General features: G+C 43.8%; 1 pseudogene; it reads right to left on the bottom strand.

The window, feature by feature from the left end:
• Positions 1 to 17,728, bottom strand: part of LOC109735243 (alpha-1,3-arabinosyltransferase XAT2-like) — a 57,799-nt pseudogene that overhangs the window by 33,047 nt on the left and 7,024 nt on the right.

Here is a 17,728-nt window from a genome sequence, read left to right as displayed (position 1 = left end):
ATCTTCCTCCAAATTTATTTTATGTTGACATAGAGTGGGACTAATGCCCTTAAGATCATCAAGAGTATATCCAATAGCAGCACGGTGCTTCCTCAGAGTTTTCAATAATCTCTCTTCTTCATGCTCTGAAAGGTTAGCACTAATAATAACAGGATATATCTTTTTCTTATCAAGATAAGCATATCTAAGAGTATCAGGTAACGGTTTGAGCTCAAACACGGGATCACCCTTGGGTGGAGGAGGATCCCCTAGGATTTCAACAGGCAAATTGTGTTTCAGGATAGGTTCCTGTTTAAAGAACACTTCATCTATTTCCCTTCTTTCATTCATAAACATATCATTTTCATGGTCTAACAAATATTGTTCTAAAGGATCACTAGGAGGTATGGCAATAGAAGCAAGACCAATAATTTCATCCTTACTAGGTAATTCCTCTTCACGGTGTTGTCTACGAAATTTAGAAAAGTTAAACTCATGATACATATCACCCAAACCAATAGTAATAACATCCTTTTCGCAGTCTATCCCAGCATTAACGGTGTTCAAGAAGGGTCTACCAAATATAATGGGACAAAAGCTATCTTGTGGGGAACCAAGAACAAGAAAATTAGCAGGATATTTAGTTTTCCCACACAAGACTTCAACATATCTAACAATTCCCATTGGTGAAATTGTAACGCCCACGATGCGGCTATATCTCCCACGTGTCGAGGCACGACTTAGAGGCATAACCGCATAGTGGTTTTGTCGCAAGAAGGGTCATCTTCACACAATCCCATGTAATGAACAAGAATGGGATAAAAAGTTGGCTTACAATCGCCACTTCACACAATACATAAATATAATTCATACATCATCCAAAAATACAAACATATAGACCGACTACGGTCAAAATCCAGATGAAAATAAGACAGCCCCAAATGCTAGATCCCCGATCGTCCCAACTGGGCTCCACTACTGATCATCAGGAAAAGACACATAGTAACGACCACGTTCCTCGTCGAACTCCCACTTGAGATCGACCCCATCATCTGCACTGGCATCGTCGGCACCTGCAACTGTTTTGGTAGAATCTGTGAGTCACAAGGACTCAGCAATCTCACACCCGCGAGATCAAGACTATTTAAGCTTATAGGAAAGGATGGTGTAATTAGGTGGAGCTGCAGCGGCAATAAGCATATATGGTGGCTAACATATGCAAGAGAGAGCGAGAAGAGAAGCAACGGAGCGGTCGTCATCTAGCAATGACCAAGAAGTGATCCTGAACTCCTACTTACGTCATTCATAACTCAGGCCGTGTTCACTTCCCGGACTCCGCTGAGAAGAGACCATCACGGCTACACACGCAGTTGATGCATTTTAATTGGGTCAAGTGACAAGTTCTTTACAACCGGACATTAACAAATTCCCATCTGCCTCATAACTGCGGGCACGGCTTTCGAAAGATAATACCCTGCAGGGGTGTCCCAACTTAGCCCATCATAAGCTCTCACGGCCAACGAAGGATAAACCTTCTCCCGGAAAGACCCGATCAGTCTCGGAATCCCGGTTTACAAGACATTTCAACAATGGTAAAACAAGACCAGCAAAGTCGCCCGAATGTGCCGACAAATCCCGATAGGAGCTGCACATATCTCGTTCTCAAGGCACACCGGATTATCCAAGCTTCCGATAGGCCAGCCCAGAGTTGCCCCTGGTGGCCACCGGCGACTGACAGTTTGGACCAATACTCAGAGGAGCACTGGCCCGGGGGTTTAAAATAAAGATGACCCTCGGGCTCTAGAAAACCCGGGGGAAAAAGGCTTAGGTGGCAAATGGTAAAACCAAGGTTGGGCCTTGCTGGAGGAGTTTTATTCAAGGCGAACTGTCAAGGGGGTCCCATAAATCACCCGACCGCGTAAGGAACGCAAACTCAAGGAATATAATACCGGTATAACAGTAACTAGGGCGGCAAGAGTGGAACAAAACACCAGGCATAAGGCCGAGCCTTCCACCCTTTACCAAATATATATAGATGCATTAATTAAATAAGAGATATTGTGATATCCCAACATATCCATGTTCCAACATGGAACAACTTCAACTTCACCTGCAACTAGCAACGCTATAAGAGGGGCTGAGCAAAAGCGGTAACTTAGCCAAACAACGGTTTGCTAGGAAAGGATGGTTAGAGGCTGACATGGCAAAATGGGAGGCATGATATAGCAAGTGATAGGTAGCGCAGCATGGCAATGGAGCGAACAACTAGCAAAGCAAAGATAGAAGTGATTTCGAGGGGTGGTCATCTTGCCTGCAAGGTTCTCAGAGTTGTCGAGAGCTTGATCCTCGTAAGAGTACTCAACAGGTTCCTCGTTCATGAACTTGTCTCCCGGCTCTACCCAAGACAAGAACACAAACAAACGGAACCACAATCAACCACGAGAAATGCACAAGCAACATGATGCAAAACATGTATGATATGCAAGATATGATATGCGATGCATATGCGTGCTCCGGAAGAAAAATGATGAACAAGGCAGTAACTTGGCAAGCCAAGCATGCCACTGGAAAGGTGAGATGATTTCGGTCGAAATCGATATAAAGATCACCGGAAACGGATGCACGGTTTGCAAATGGCAAGCAAAACAAGAATGACACGAATCTGCGATTAACAGCATGATAGCACTTAAAATGCAACAAGTAACAATGCTACAACACCCCAACATAGTAAAAAAGTATATGATAGTAATCTACAGGAGATGCTTGACAAAATATGAACACTGAGCTACGGCTAGATCATAACATATCAAGCTCAAACAAGCATGGCAAAAGTGCAAAAGATAACAGGATCACAGACTTGGTGAAAAACTGGACATGGCAGAAAACAGCATCAGGTAGCAATGTTCAGAGCACAAAATCAACATGCTATAGGAACTTAACATAGCAAAACAAGGCATGGCAGTGTTCTACTAAATGCACATGACAAAAGTCTTTTACTGACCATAAGCCAAAAAGGACCAGAAGATATGATGGCAAGCATGTGAACATAGCAAGTTTCGTTATCAGGTTTCAGACTTAGCAGAAAACAGAGCATGGCAGAAAAATAATATGAAGGCATGTTGGTGAGCTTGATGCACTCACTACAGAGCAATGCATGACAAAACTAGCATACCTACAGAAAGATAGCATGTTTATGAAGCTAAGCATGGCAAGAACAAAATCATAGCATGTATGTATCAACTACAATAGGCTTGGCAAAATTGCATATCATGTTAAGAATCTGCCAAAAATATTTTATAGCAAAAGTAGAGAAATATTGAGTCATGCTATGGCACTCCATAATTGCAAACAAGGGCAGTAATGGATAAATTACAACTATAGCTATAAAACATACTTACTGAACATCTCCAAAATATGCATGGATCTCTCTGTAGCATCAAGTTTATATGGCAACAAAATAACAGCAGACAAGGACTTAGAGAAATCACTAAGTCCCTGAAATCAGAAACATTACGGAGCCTACTTTGCATGCTTATGCTAGTCACCACAGAGATCACAAAAATACATGGCATACACCCTTGGAAAGATGGCATGGCATAAAACAAAACACATGTAGAGCTCATGCCGATAAGATGCACAGTTAAATGATACAAAAATGACAAATCTCCAAGTTCTGCTAAGAACCAGAAGATAACAGCAACTAGCCCTCTTGCAATAGAGATTTGGGCATCAAGATGACCTCTAATGAACATGGTGCAATTTAACAAAATGTAGAACATCACGAGACAAACAATTTGACATATTACACGCGCGAATCGGAGCTACGTGCAAGGAGTTGTGCAACGATGAACATGGGCACTTGCAGTAAAAATCACAGGACTTGGCAGTTTCGGGGGAAAGAGAAAGTCAACGCCCGGAGTTATACCAGATCGGATCGAGGCCGACGTTCGAGGGAGCTCGCGGTCGCCGGCGCTGGGGAAGAGGAGGCGGCGGACTCCGGCGGAGGGAGGAGGCGGCGGGGCCCGAGCTGCGGCCGGAGGAGGAGGGGAGGCGCGGCGCCTCGGGCGGCGGCGAGGGGCACGGCCGGTGGCGGCGGCGAGCTCACCGGTGAGCGGTGGCCGGCGCGACGGCGGGACGGCGGCGGGTCGCGCGGAGGAGACGGCGGGGCAATCGGGGCCGGGAGGCGACGGCGCGGGCCGGGAGGGCCGCGGGCGGGCCGGCGGGCCTCGGCGGCGGCGACGTACGGCGGCGTGCCACGTGGCGGTGGCGAGGGAGGCGGATGCGTCCGGCTCCGCCCGGACGTGTCCGGCGGCGGAGAGGGATGAGGGTTAGGGTTTGACTGCGTTTGTTTTTCGGGGGAGATGCATATTTATAGGTAGAGGGAGCTAGGAGAGTCCAAATGAGGTGCGGTTTTCGCCCACACGATCGTGATCGAACGACCTAGAGCATGGAAGAGAGTTTGGTGGGTTTTGGGCTGGTTTTTGAGGGGGGTTTTGCTTGACACTCAAATGGACTTTGTGGATGCCCGGTTAACCGTTGGAGTACCAAACGACCTCCAAATGGAACGAAACTTGACCGGTGGTCTCCGGGTGGTGTAATAAGGCCACTTGGCAAGCCTCGGTCCATTCCGAGAAAGTTTGACACCCGCTCACGAAAGAAAACAAGAGGGATGCGCCGGAGGAGATAGGAGCGCCGGATTGCAAAACGGGCAACGGGGAAAATGTTCGGATGCAAGAGACGAACACGTATGCAAATGCAATGCACATGATGACATGATATGAAAATGCATGACAAGAAAAAATGCAAAACGGAAAACAAAACCCGACCACGGAGGGAATATCATAACACATAGCCGAAAATGGCAAGAGTCGGAGTTACAAATATGGCAAGTTACATGCGGGGTGTTACAGAAATAGTATCTCTATTGGCAAGCTTAATTGTGACATCAATATCTTCTAACTCAGAAGGTGCAATATCATGCTTAATTTCTTTGTATAAGTCAATAGGTATGGCACTAGCACTAGCACCCATATCACATAAGCCATGATAACAATGATCTCCTATTTTAACAGAAATAACAGGCATGCCTACCACAGGTCTATGTTTATCTTTAGCACAAGGTTTGGCAATTCTAGCAGTTTCCTCATAGAAATAAATAACATGCCCATTGATATTATCAGACAAGAGATCTTTAAAAATAGCAATATTAGGTTCAACTTTGATTTGCTCAGGAGGTGTATAAGTTCTAGTATTGCTTTTACGAACCACAGTTGAAGCTTTAGCATGATCCTTTATTCTAACAGGGAAAGGTGGTTTCTCAACATAAGAAGTAGGAACACTAGGATCATTATAAGTGATAGTCTTTTCTTCAACTTTAATAGGTGCAGCTACTTTTACTTCTATGGGAGGATGATATTTAAACCACTTCTCCATGGGGAGATCAACATAAGTAGCAAAAGATTCACAGAAAGAAGCTACTATCTCAGAGTCAAGTCCATATTTAGTGCTAAATTTACGGAAAACATCGGTATCCATAAAAGATTTAACACAATCAAACTTAGGTGTCATACCTGACTCCTTACCTTCGTCGAGATCCCAATCTTCAGAGTTGCATTTAATTCTATCCAATAAATCCCATTTGAATTCAATAGTCTACATCATAAAAGAGACAGCACAAGAAGTATCAAGCATGGTGCGATTGTTATCAGAAAGCCGAGCATAAAAACTTTGAATAATTGTTTCTCTTGAGAGCTCATGATTGGGGCATGAATATAACATTGATTTAAGCCTCCCCCAAGCTTGAGCGATGCTTTCTCCTTCGCAAGGCCAAAAATTATATATATAATTGCGATCACGATGAACAAGATGCATAGGATAAAATTTCTGATGAAATTCCAATTTCAATCGTTTGTAGTTCCATGATCCCGTATCATCACATAGCCTATACCATGTTGATGTATCTCCCTTCAAAGATAAAGGGAAGACCTTCCTCTTAATAACATCACCGGGTATACCTGCAAGCTTAAATAATCCACAAACTTCATCCACATATATTAGGTGCTCATCAGGATGCTTTGTTCCATGTCCTGCAAAAGGATTAGCTAGCAGTTTTTCTAACATACCCGAAGGAATCTCAAAGTGAATATCTTCATTTTCATTTTCATTTTCAGTAGGTTCAGTAGGTTGAGGAGCAACTCTTTGCTCTACTGGTCGGGGTGAAGATACCCCGAACAAGCCCCTCAGAGGATTACTTTCCATAGTAACAAGTGATAGTAAATTTCAGCACACTATATAAATTTTTCCTTACCAACTTCCACCTACCAAAGGCGCTTCACTCCCCGGCAACGGCGCCAGAAAAGAGTCTTGATGACCCACAAGTATAGGGGATCTATCATAGTCCTTTCGATAAGTAAGAGTGTCGAACCCAACGAGGAGCAGAAGGAAATGATAAGCGGTTTTCAGCAAGGTATTCTCTGCAAGCACTGAAATAATAGATAACAGATAGTTTTGTGATAGGATAATTTGTAACGAGCAACAAGTAACAAAAGTAAATAAAGTGCAGCAAAGTGTCCCAATCCTTTTTGTAGCAAAGGACAAGCCTGGACAAACTCTTATATAGAGAAAAGCGCTCCCGAGGACACATGGGAATTATCGTCAAGCTAGTTTTCATCACGTTCATATGATTCGCGTTCGGTACTTTGATAATTTGATATGTGGGTGGACCGGTGCTTGGGTGCTGTCCTTACTTGAACAAGCATCCCACTTATGATTAACCTCTATTGCAAGCATCCGCAACTACAACAAAAGTATTAAGGTAAACCTAACCATAGCATGAAACATATGGATCCAAATCAGCCCCTTACGAAGCAACGCATAAACTAGGGTTTAAGCTTCTGTCACTCTAGCAACCCATCATCTACTTATTACTTCCCAATGCCTTCCTCTAGGCCCAAATAATGGTGAAGTGTTATGTAGTCGACGTTCACATAACACCACTAGAGGATAGACAACATACATCTCATCAAAATATCGAACGAATACCAAATTCACATGACTACTAATAGCAAGACTTCTCCCATGTCCTCAGGAACAAACGTAACTACTCACAAAGCATATTCACGTTCATAATCAGAGAGGTATTAATATGCATATAGGATCTGAACATATGATCTTCCACCAAATAAACCAACTAGCATCAACTACAAGGAGTAATCAACACTACTAGCAACCTACAGGTACCAATCCCAGACTTGGAGACAAGAATTGGATACAAGAGCTGAACTAGGGTTTGAGAGGAGATGGTGCTGGTGAAGATGTTGATGGAGATTGCCCTCTCCCGATGAGAGGAGCGTTGGTGATGACGATGGCGATGATTTCCCCCTCCCGGAGGAAAGTGTCCCCGGCAGAACAGCTCTGCCGGAGCCCTAGATTGGTTCCGCCAAGATTCCGCCTCGTGGCGGCGGAGTCTCGTCCCGAAAGGTTGCTTATGATTTTTCTTCGGACGAAAGACCTCATATAGCAAAAGATGGCCACCGGAGGGCCAACAGGGGGCCCACGAGGCAAGAGGGCGCCCAGGGGGTAGGGCGCGCCCCCCACCCTCGTGGCCAGGTGGGGCCCCCCTGATGTACTTCTTTCGCTCAATATTTTTATTATTTCCAAAAATAACTTTCATGGAGTTTCAGGACTTTTGGAGTTGTGCAGAATAGGTCTCTAATATTTGCTCCTTATCCAGCCCAGAATTCCAGCTGTCGGCATTCTCCCTCCTTATGTAAACCTTGTAAAATAAGAGAGAATAGGCATAAGTATTGTGACATAATGTGTAATAACAGCCCATAATGCAATAAATATCGATATAAAAGCATGGTGCAAAATGGACGTATCACCTCCCCCCATGCTCCTTTATATACGGGGGCAGGGGGCACCCTAGGACACACAAGTTGATTGTTCCAAGCCGTGTGCGGTGCCCCCCTCCACCATATTCCACCTCGGTTATATCGTTGCAGTGCTTGGGCGAAGCCCTGCGCCGGTAGCCTCATCATCACCGTCATCACGCCGTCGTGCTGACAAAGCTCTCCCTCGACACTCTGCTGGATCGTGAGTTCATGGGACGTCACCGAGCTGAACGTGTGCAGATCTTGGATGTGCCGTACGTTCGGTACTAGGATCGGTCGATCATGAAGACGTACGACTACATCAACCGCGTTGTCATAACGCTTCCGCTTACGGTCTACGAGGGTACGTGGACAACACTCTCCCCTCTCGTTGCTATGCATCACCATGATCTTGCGTGTGCGTAGGAATTTTTTTAAAATTACTACGTTCCCCAACAGTGGCATCAGAGCCAGGTTTATGCGTAGATGTTATATGCACGAGTAGAACACAAGTGAGTTGTGGGCGATACTAGTCATACTGCTTACCAGCATGTCATACTTTGATTCAGCGGTATTGTTGGATGAAGCGGCCCGGACCGACATTACACGTACGCTTATACGAGACTGGTTCTACCGACGTGCTTCGCACACAGGTGGCTGGCGGGTGTCAGTTTCTCCAACTTTAGTTGAATCGAGTGTGGCTACGCCCGGTCCTTGTTGAAGGTTAAAACAGCACATACTTGATGAAATATCGTTGTGGTATTGATGCGTAGGTAAGAACGGTTCTTGCTCAGCCTGTAGCAGCCACGTAAAACTTGCAACAACAAAGTAGAGGACGTCTAACTTGTTTTTGCAGGGCATGTTGTGATGTGATATGGTCAAGACATGATGCTAAATTTTATTGTATGAGATGATCATGTTTTGAAACGGAGTTATTGGCAACTGGCAGGAGCCATATGGTTGTTGCTTTATTGTATGAAATGCAATCGCCATGTAATTGCTTTACTTTATCACTAAGCGGTAGCGATAGTCGTAGAAGCAATAGTTGGCGAGACGACAATGATGCTACGATGGAGATCAAGGTGTCGCGCCAGTGATGATGGTGATCATGACGGTGCTTTGGAGATGGAGATCAAAGGCACAAGATGATGATGGCCATATCATATCACTTATATTGATTGCATGTGATGTTTATCATTTATGCATCTTATTTTGCTTAGTTCGGTGGTAGCATTATAAGATGATCTCTCACTAAATTTCAAGGTACAAGTGTTCTCCCTGAGTATGCACTGTTGCGAAAGTTCGTCGTGCCGGGACACCACGTGATGATCGGGTGTGATAAGCTCTACGTTCACATACAATGGGTGCAAGCCAATTTTGCACACGCAGAATACTTGGGTTAAACTTGACGAGCCTATCATATGCAGATATGGCCTCGGAACACTGAGACCGAAGGGTCGAGCGTGAATCATATGGTAGATATGATCAACATAGTGATGTTCACCATTGAAAACTACTCCATCTCACGTGATGATTGGACATGGTTTAGTTGATATGGATCACGTGATCACTTAGATGATTAGAGGGATGTCTATCTAAGTGGGAGTTCTTAAGTAATTTGATTAATTGAACTTTAATTTATCATGAACTCAGTACCTGATAGTATTTTTGCATGTCTATGTTGTTGTAGATAGATGGCTCGTGTTGTTGTTCCATTCAATTTTAAAGCATTCCTAGAGAAAGCTAAGTTCAAAGATGATGGTAGCAACTACACGGACTAGGTCCGTAACTTGAGGATTATCCTCATTGTTGCACAGAAGAATTATGTCCTGGAAGCACCGCTAGGTGCCAAACCCGCTGGAGGAGCAACGCCAGATGTTATGAACGTCTGGCAGAGCAAAGCTAATGACTACTCGATAGTTCAGTGTGCCATGCTTTACGGCTTAGAACCGGGACTTCAACGGCGTTTTGAACGTCATGGAACATATGAGATGTTCCAGGAGTTGAAGTTAATATTTCAAGCAAATGCCCGGATTGAGAGATATGAAGTCTCCAATAAGTTCTACAACTGCAAGATGGAGGAGAATAATTCTGTCAATGAGCATATACTCAAAATGTCTGGGTATAACAATCACTTGATTCAACTGGGAGTTAATCTTCGGATGATAGTGTCATTGACAGAATTCTTCAATCACTGCCACCAAGCTACAAGAGCTTCGTGATGAACTATAACATGCAAGGGATGGATAAGACAATTGCCGAGCTCTTCGCGGTGCTAAAGGCTGCGGAGGTAGAAATCAAGAAGGAGCATCAAGTGTTGATGGTCAACAAGACCACCAGTTTCAAGAAAAAGGGTAAAGGAAAGAAGGGGAACTTCAAGAAGAACGGCAAGCAAGTTGCTACTCAAGTGAAGAAGCCCAAGTCTGGACCTAAGCCTGAGACTGAGTGCTTCTACTACAAAGGGACTGGTCACTAGAAGCGGAACTGCCCCAAGTATTTGGCAGATAAGAAGGATGGCAAGGTGAACAAAGGTATATGTGATATACATGTTATTGATGTGTACCTTACTAATGCTCGCAGTAGTGCCTGGGTATTTGATACTGGTTCTGTTGGTAATATTTGCAACTCGAAACAGGGACTACAGATTAAGTGAAGATTGGCTAAGGACGAGGTGACGATGCGCGTAGGAAATGGTTCCAAAGTCGATGTGATCGCAGTCAGCACGCTACCTCTACATCTACCTTCGGGATTAGTTTTAGACCTGAATAATTGTTATTTGGTGCCAGCGTTGAGCATGAACATTATATCTGGATCTTGTTTGATGCGAGACGGTTATTCATTTAAATAAGAGAATAATGGTTGTTCTATTTATATGAGTAATATCTTTTATGGTCATACACCCTTGAAGAGTGGTCTATTTATGTTGAATCTCGATAGTAGTGATACACATATTCATAATATTGAAGCCAAAAGGTGCAGAGTTGATAATGATAGTGCAACTTATTTGTGGCACTGCCGTTTAGGTCATATTGGTGTAAAGCGCATGAAGAAACTCCATTCTGATGGACTTTTGGAATCACTTGATTATGAAACACTTGGTACTTGCGAACCATGCCTCATGGGCAAGATGACTAAAACGCCGTTCTCCGGAACAATGGAGCGAGCAACAGATTTGTTGGAAATCATACATACTGATGTATGTGGTCCGATGAATGTTGAGGCTCGCGGCGGGTATCGTTATTTTCTCACCTTCACAGATGATTTGAGCAGATATGGGTAAATCTACTTAATGAAACATAAGTCTGAAACATTTGAAAAGTTCAAAGAATTTCAGAGTGAAGTGGAAAATCATCGTAACAAGAAAATAAAGTTTCTACGATCTGATCGTGGAGGAGAATATTTGAGTTACGAGTTTGGTCTTCATTTGAAACAATGCGGAATAGTTTCGCAACTCACGCCACCCGGAACACCACAGCGTAATGGTGTGTCCGAACGTCGTAATCATACTTTACTAGATATGGTGCGATCTATGATGTCTCTTACTGATTTACCGCTATCGTTTTGGGGTTATGCTTTAGAGTCGGCTGCATTCACGTTAAATAGGGCACCATCTAAATCCGTTGAGACGACACCTGATGAACTGTGGCTTGGCAAGAAATCAAAGTTGTCGTTTCTTAAAGTTTGGGGCTGCGATGCTTATGTGAAAAAGCTTCAACCTGATAAGCTCGAACCCAAATCGGAGAAATGTGTCTTCATAGGATACCTAAAGGAGACTGTTGGGTACATCTTCTATCACAGATCCGAAGGCAAGACATTCGTTGCTAAGAATGGATCCTTTCTAGAGAAGGAGTTTCTCTCGAAAGAAGTGAGTGGGAGGAAACTAGAACTTGATGAGGTAACTATACCTGCTCCCTTATTGGAAAGTAGTTCATCACAGAAATCTGTTCCTGTGACTCCTACACCAATTAGTGAGGAAGCTAATGATGATGATCATGTAACTTCACAGCAAGTTACTACTGAACCTCGTAGGTCAACCAGAGTAAGATCCGCACCAGAGTGGTACAGTAATCCTGTTCTGGAGGTCATGTTACTTGACCATGACGAACCTATGAACTATGAGGAAGCGATGATGAGCCCAGATTCCGCAAAATGGCTTGAGGCCATGAAATCTGAGATGGGATCCATGTATGAGAACAAAGTGTGGATTTTGGTTGACTTGCCCGATGATCGGCAAGCCATCGAGAATAAATGGATCTTAAAGAAGAAGACTGACGTTGACGGTAATGTTACTGTCTACAAAGCTCGACTTGTTGCGAAAGGTTTTCGACAAGTTCAAGGAGTTGACTACGATGAGACTTTCTCACCCGTAGCGATGCTTAAGTCCGTCCGAATCATGTTAGCAATTGCCGCATTTTATGATTATGAAATTTGGCAAATGGGTGTAAAGACTGCATTCCTGAATGGATTTCTGGAAGAAGAAGAATTGTATATGATGCAACCTAAAGGTTTTATCGGTCCAAAGGATGCTAACAAAGTGTGCAAGCTCCAGCGATCCATTTATGGACTGGTGCAGGCATCTCCGAGTTGGAATAAATGTTTTGATAGTGTGATCAAAGCATATGGTTTTATACAGACTTTTGGAGAAGCCTGTATTTACAAGAAAGTGAGTGGGAGCTCTGTAGCATTTCTAATTTTATATGTGGATGACATATTGTTGATTGGAAATGATATAGAATTTCTGGATAGCATAAAAGGATAGTTGAATAAGAGTTTTTCAATGAAAGACCTCGGTGAAGCTGCTTATATATTGGGCATCAAGATCTATAGAGATAGATCAAGACGCTTAATTGGACTTTCACAAAGCACATACCTTGATAAAGTTTTGAAGAAGTTCAGAATGGATCAAGCAAAAAAGGGTTCTTGCCTGTGTTACAAGGTGTGAAATTGAGTGAGACTCAATGCCCGACCACTGCAGAAGATAGAGAGAAAATGAAAGGTGTTCGCTATGCTTCAGCCATAGGCTCTATCATGTATGCAATGCTGTGTACCAGACCTGATGTGTGCCTTGCTATTAGTTTAGCAGGGAGGTACCAAAGTAATCCAGGAGTGGATCACTGGACAGCGGTCAAGAACATCCTGAAATACCTGAAAAGGACTAAGGATATGTTTCTCGTTTATGGAGGTAACAAAGAGCTCGTCGTAAATGGTTACATCGATGCAAGTTTTGACACTGATCCGGATGACTCTAAGTCACAAACCGGATACGTATTTATATTGAACGGTGGAGCTGTCAGTTGGTGTAGTTCTAAGCAAAGCGTCGTGGCGGGATCTACGTGTCAAGCGGGGTACATAGCTGCTTCAAAAACAGCAAATGAAGGAGTCTGGATGAAGGAGTTCATATCCGATCTAGGTGTCATACCTAGTGCATCGGGTCCAATGAAAATCTTTTGTGACAATACTGGTGCAATTGCCTTGGCAAAGGAATCCAGATTTCACAAGAGAACCAAGCACATCAAGAGACGCTTCAATTCCATCCGCGATCAAGTCAAGGAGGGAGACATAGAGATTTGCAAGATACATACGGATCTGAATATTCCAGACCCGTTGACTAAGCCTCTCTCACGAGCAAAACATGATCAGCACCAAGACTCCATGGGTGTTAGAATCAGTACTGTGTAATCTAGATTATTGACTCTAGTGCAAGTGGGAGACTGAAGGAAATATGCCCTAGAGGCAATAATAAAGTTGTTATTTATACTTTCTTATATCATGATAAATGTTTATTATTCATGCTAGAATTGTATTAACCGGAAACTTAGTACATGTGTGAATACATAGACAAACTGAGTGTCACTAGTTTGCCTCTACTTGACTAGCTCGTTGAATCAAAGATGGTTATGTTTCCTAACCATAGACATGAGTTGTCATTGGATTAACGGGATCACATCATTAGAGAATGATGTGATTGACTTGACCCATTCCGTTAGCTTAGCACTTGATCGTTTAGTATATTGCTATTGCTTTCTTCATGACTTATACATGTTCCTATGACTATGAGATTATGCAACTCCCGAATATCGGAGGAACACTTTGTGTGCTACCAAACGTCATAACGTAACTAGATGATTATAAAGGTGCTCTACAGGTGTCTCCGATGGTACTTGTTGAGTTGGCATAGATCAAGATTAGGATTTGTCACTCCGATTGTCGGAGAGGTATCTCTGGGCCCTCTCGGTAATGCACATCACTATAAGCCTTGCAAGCAATGTAATTAATGAGTTAGTTGCGGGATGATGCATTACGGAACGAGTAAAGAGACTTGCCGGTAACGAGATTGAACTAGGTATCGAGATACCGACGATCGAATCTCGGGCAAGTAACATACCGTTGACAAAGGGAACAACGTATGTTGTTATGCGGTTTGACCGATAAAGATCTTCATAGAATATGTAGGAGCCAATATGAGCATCCAGGTTCCGCTATTGGTTATTGACCGGAGACGTGTCTCGGTCATGTCTACATAGTTCTCGAACCCGTAGGGTCTGCACGCTTAACGTTCGGTGACGATCGTATTATGAGTTTATGTGTTTTGATGTGCCGAAGATAGTTCGGAGTCCCGGATGTGATCACGGACATGACGATGAGTCTCGAAATGGTCGAGACATAAAGATTGATATATTGGACGACTATATTCGGACACTGGATGAGTTCCGGGGGTCACCGGATATTTATCGAAGTGCCGGGGGGTTATCGGAACCCCCGGGGGAACTAATGGGCCAAAATGGGCCTTGTGGGAGAGAGAGGAGAGGGCATAGGGCTTCCCCCCCCTTGGGAGTCCGAATTGGACAAGGAGGGGGGCGGCGCCCCCTCTTTCCTCCCTCTCTCGCTCTCCTTCCTTCCCCCTTCCTCCTTCCTAGTTGGACTAGGAAAGGGGAGTCCTACTCCCACTAGGAGGAGGACCCCCCTCTCCTTGGCGCGCCCCAAGGCCGGCCGGCCTCCCCCTTGCTCCTTTATATACGGGGGTAGGGGGCACCCTAGGACACACAAGTTGATTGTTCCAAGCCGTGTGCGGTGCCCCCCTCCACCATATTCCACCTCGGTTATATCGTTGCAGTGCTTAGGCGAAGCCCTGCGCCGGTAGCCTCATCATCACCATCATCACGCCGTCGTGCTGACGAAGCTCTCCCTCGACACTCTGCTGGATCGTGAGTTCGTGGGACGTCACCGAGCTGAACGTGTGCAGATCGCGGAGGTGGCGTACGTTCGGTACTAGGATCGGTAGATCGTGAAGACGTACGACTACATCAACCGTGTTTTCATAACGCTTCCGCTTACGGTCTACGAGGGTACGTGGACAACACTCTCCCCTCTCGTTTCTATGCATCACCATGATCTTGCGTGTGCGTAGGAAATTTTTTGAAATTACTACGTTCCCCAACACAGTGAAGATGGCGTGGTCCTTCGGATATATGTCTTTGAGCGCCATCTCCTCAGTGTTTGCCTCGTACTCGACGTACCGAAGCCCCATGTCAGGTGTGGGCTGGCCGAAGGCAATACAACACGGCCACTTTATCTCGCCCCACGGGACTATCTGCATCAACGTTCCATTGTGCGGGAGGAACACCATATTGGTGAGCCCGGCGCCGTGCACGCCCACCATTACATCACATGAGTTCACCACCTCCGCGAACTGGGCCATGTCACGCACGACCTTCGGCCCTGCGACCACCACCTCAAATCCGACCTCAGTGGCAGTCACAATGGCCTCTGCCTTATTTGTGAGCGCCCTCGAGTGGCGTTGCAATAGCATGACAAGATCAAGCCTATCGCCGAAGGTATGACTTGTAGGGGTTGCCCACACACATTTCAGCGAGTAGGCTGACCGGAGGAAGTCCCGAAAGTCCATCATCGTATAGCCCTTCTTGGAAAGAGCAAGAATGATCCCTAGGTCCTTATGGCTCTTGATGCCTACTTGCATCGATGGGAAGCAGCGCACAGCGTCGCCAGTGTCAAAATCGATGACCGGGTAGATGGAAAGTGTTGCGAGGATGTGTCGATACTTGACGATCCATTTGCGGTTGTAGTCGGTGTCCAAGAGATGGACGCGACCGTTGTACACCCTTGTTGTGTTGTAGAGAGGGACAACAATGTTGGCCATGTCATGGTAGAAGTTGTTGTTGTAGTCCAGGCGGAAAAGACCATTGCGGGGACATAGTGGGTGATTGTGCAACATGGCAGGACCATGTTCATGGCACCCGGGGCGCTCGAGCGGATGGTCACCTCCTGAACCTGCTAGATCGTCTGTATCTCCCACTTGCGCGGGAATGGGCGGATTGTGACCGCCCCGTCCTCCGTCCGGTAGCTGTCGTCAGTCGTTGAGACCATGTAGACAGTGGCGGCTTTGCCGTGCATACGAACGTCACCTTCCATGGCACAGATGTTCATGCGAGCATGGATGAAGTTGCAACTTAACCTTCTTCTTGGAGTTCCCACATCTGCGTATCATGAAAACGATTAATTTGGAACTTCTCTTTAATTGCCTACTAGAAAAGTTGAACATTTAAAATACGACTTAAGATTTTGTATTTTCTGCATTTTGCAATATTTTATTAAAAAAGGGAACATTTTTTCAATTAGAATACTTTAAAAAATGTAAACAAAATTATAAATTCCGTGCACATTTAAAAAGATAAAGTAATCTAAAAAGGGAGATAAATAAATAGACCAAAATAACTGTAAAGAAAACAATAAGTGTCATGTAGGAAATGCCATTTTTGGGTACTCCTATTCGCCAGTTCGTCCGGTCTGTGCGAAACGACGACGAAATGGCGCAATAAGTGTCATGTAGGAAATGCCTTTTTTGGGTACTCCTATTCGGGACCTTCTAGTATCGGTCCGTGTGACTAAATGTCGTACTCCCTCCGTAAACTAATACAAGAACGTTTAGATCACTAAGCCAGCCCGTTTAGCACTAGCTTGTAACGACTTTCTGTAGTGAGCGGCTTTTCTACATTTTTTTCTTTCATTTATTAGTTTTCAGTTGGTGTTTATTTGTGGTTTTTTCCAAAAAAAATGTACCAAACATATATTTATAACAAAAAATTGTAAAAAAACATATTTTGTTACTTAGAACATTCTAAAAATCTTGAAAATCTTTAAAAAATCAAACATTTTCTTAAACTTGCAAATATTTTTAAAAATTGTAATTTTTTCTTAAATATATTTGATGTTTTAAATATTTTTCAAAATAGAGTACAATTTTGAGGGCATTTTTTAAAACTAAGAACATTTATTTAAGGAAAAGAAATAATAAATAATAAAATAAACCAAAAAGGAAAACTGGTACAAAAAACAAAGAGGGGAAAAGAAATCTTATAGTACAAGTTCCCTAAAATGAGAAAATCAAAATCATGTACGAGCCAATTGGGCTCCTCATCAGTGCATTTTGCCTACATCTTTACTCGCGTTGAGCAACAAATAGGGATAATCCTACACACAAAATAAGAAGCAAACCACACAACAGATTGTCTAAAAAAAGGAAACCACACAACACAGTCGCTCAGTTTTTGTTGTTGACTATGAACCCACTCACTCAGTGGGGCCAGCCCATATCCCTATTGATTTCTGGATGATTTCTCTAGTGACTTGTTGATTTGGTGGGCTGTATAGCAAAACCGGCCCTTCCCTTCAGGAAAAAAAATAAGCCGCATGCTCTCTGACCAACCAGTTTTCAACTATTTTTTAATTATTTTATGGATATTATGCTTAGAATGATGAAAATAGAAAAGGTATTTGAAAAAAATGTTTCAAATTTTGAAAGGTGTCCAAGAATTAGAAAAATATATTCACAAACTAGAAAAAATTCTCATGAATGGTAA

This window comes from Aegilops tauschii, chromosome 7, assembly GCF_002575655.3.
Source record: "Aegilops tauschii subsp. strangulata cultivar AL8/78 chromosome 7, Aet v6.0, whole genome shotgun sequence".
Taxonomy (NCBI): domain Eukaryota; kingdom Viridiplantae; phylum Streptophyta; class Magnoliopsida; order Poales; family Poaceae; genus Aegilops; species Aegilops tauschii.
This window is presented reverse-complemented; position numbering and strand designations above follow the sequence as displayed.